The sequence below is a fragment of the Penaeus chinensis genome, chromosome 7 (assembly GCF_019202785.1).
Source record: "Penaeus chinensis breed Huanghai No. 1 chromosome 7, ASM1920278v2, whole genome shotgun sequence".
Classification (NCBI taxonomy): domain Eukaryota; kingdom Metazoa; phylum Arthropoda; class Malacostraca; order Decapoda; family Penaeidae; genus Penaeus; species Penaeus chinensis.
This window is the reverse complement of record NC_061825.1, coordinates 24,368,248-24,370,747: the sequence shown is the minus strand read 5'-3', so window position 1 is coordinate 24,370,747 and position 2,500 is coordinate 24,368,248.

Below are 2,500 nucleotides of genomic sequence, written 5' to 3'. Positions count from 1 at the left end.
ATAATAATAATAACAGTAATGATAATTTTGATAATTATGATAATAATGATAACTTTATTCCATAAATTACAATAGCGATTCATTACATGTGTACATCTACATCTATTGAAGATGTGTTCTTTTAATTTCGATTTGAAAATACGGAAGTTAGTAATGTCTAATATTATCTGATAGCATGTTCCATGCCATGAATCCACGTGCATTTGACGTGCCCCTGTTTCCGTAGTCGATCGCTTAACATAAAGAGAATTTACCTAACGTGTTTGGACACCTGATGTATTCCCCAAGGGCAATAGCCATTATGGATAATTCGCATGAATGAGTTTATGAACGAATCCACATGTATCATAACTACATTTAGAATGGATTTTTAACCATTTAAGTTTTTGAAAGAGAGAGAGGGAGGAGATATAGAGAAGGGGAGATTAAGAAAGAGATTGAGAGAGAGAGAAAAGTATGAATCCTGCAACAGATACGGAACATCTTTAATTTTGAATATTTGATTTGTTTATTTACACTTGATAGCCATTGGTTTGAACTCCATCAGGCAGCCAGCCACGCCTCTCCCCTCCCCACCCCAAACTACCCAAACTACTGCACGAGGACAGCCAAACCAATGCAGCAATTCACCACAACAAACACCTGTCAAGATCCAACAAGCTGCCATTCTGCTGTACCACTTCTACTTCCTTCACCCCTTTTGTTCCCTTTTCCCCCTCTCTCACTTGGGCTGCCACAGCTTCCGGAGGAATCGAAGGGAGAACGTGACCCTTGATGAAATGATACCCTCCGTCCCTCCTCCGTGCCTGTGAAGAGCCTAAGCCTCGAAAACGCCCTTTCACCACCCACTCTTAATGACGCCTACGGACATCCACTCGTCCACACGCAACCACCCGTTCCTTACTGCCGAAACCAACGCTTCGCCACGCCGACGCAGCACGTCACCAGGAAAGTCGGCTGACCCTCTGTCTTCGTGAAGGATGGTGAGCGAGCAGTGCCATCACAAGAGAATAAAGAGACCCAGCAAGCGGCCAGGGGATAGGCCTGCGTGTTGGTACGCCGTCTGCGGGGAAAAGGCGCTACCAAACACAGACCTTAATGTGTGCTAAGCGATTGCCCTCATGCAACATGCTTGCTCAATGAAACCGTTTTTAATTGCGAAAAAACGGGAAGTGAATTAAGCTCTCGGGTATCACTGATGAAGTGACTTTCTACTCGAAAGAAATAGTGAACGTCGCTGATGTTTCTTCTATCCAGGCAGTTACTATAACTGGTCAGGAATTTGCAAAACCAGTCATCAACCACCAAGATTCAGCGAAACAGATTCAAAACCATCATCGAGGAACTCCCAGAGAAAAGAGACTTGCACGTCAGTGCTCTTGCTGTCATTGTCACGCTCATTGTGACAGCGTGGAGTAAATCCATCAGCGCAGCATCGGTTGCTCTGCTAAAGCAGATAAAATCGACAAGGAATGGGAGGAGCGAGTCGAAGAGAGTAACGAAGTGTACATCTGGTGGCTTTCGAGAAAAATGAAGAAATTAAAGAATATTAAAGACGGAAGGCCTTCATCTGGACTTCCTCGCCAAGCCCAGGGGCCACGGGGGCAACGACAGAACCAGAGCCTGGGAATTCGCGATTTTTCAGAGCCTGGACAATTGCCAACAAACGCCGCCACATATCACCAGGGAAACAAAAGGCATCGCCGGCAGCAAGGACAAAGGAGAAATTCTCCAGGTCCTGGAAATTGTCTTTCTCACCATCGCACAGGTCACTCCCGAGAAGAGTGCCCGCGTCTACTCACGTGCAATTACTACAAAAGACGCTTTCGCAGTGCACAAAACTGCCGGGAATGAATGGCCGACCAAATGCAAATACAATTGCTAGAGGCTCTGAAGTGGAGAAACCAGGAGACTTTAGCTACATTAAGGAGAGTTCGTTCACTGGCAGCAACTCTCCCACTGAGGACATGTGGACTGTGCCGCACCAAGCGGGTCTGTTTCCCTTTTACGCTTTCCAGCTTCAACCTCACGGGCACTCACCAGCAAACGGCCCTAACAAACGCAAAGAACTGAAAGTTGTGTCAACAAATGTACGGGGTTTTCACACCAATGTTGGAGAGCTCTTGTATGGAATTGTAAAGAGAACTGATGCTAACATAAGGTGTATTCTGCACGCGTCATAAAGTTAACTCCGGTTTAAAGTTAATCCAAATCCACAGTGCTAGCAAAGAAGGCACAGGAGTCAACACGATTATGAGTAAATCTGCTATTTCAAATGAAAAAGCGGATATCTGTGTAATACCATTTACTCTCCACAATATCATACTCTGTAGTAAACGAAGGTTTACTACATAGGAAAAAAATGTATAAACACATATACGCTAGTATTACATCATGCCGATATATACAGTACAAGTACAAATTAAATTATATAAATGGCTTCAAATAGCCTATAAATATTATAGACAACCAAAATGAAGGTATCAAAGAAAAAAGAGAA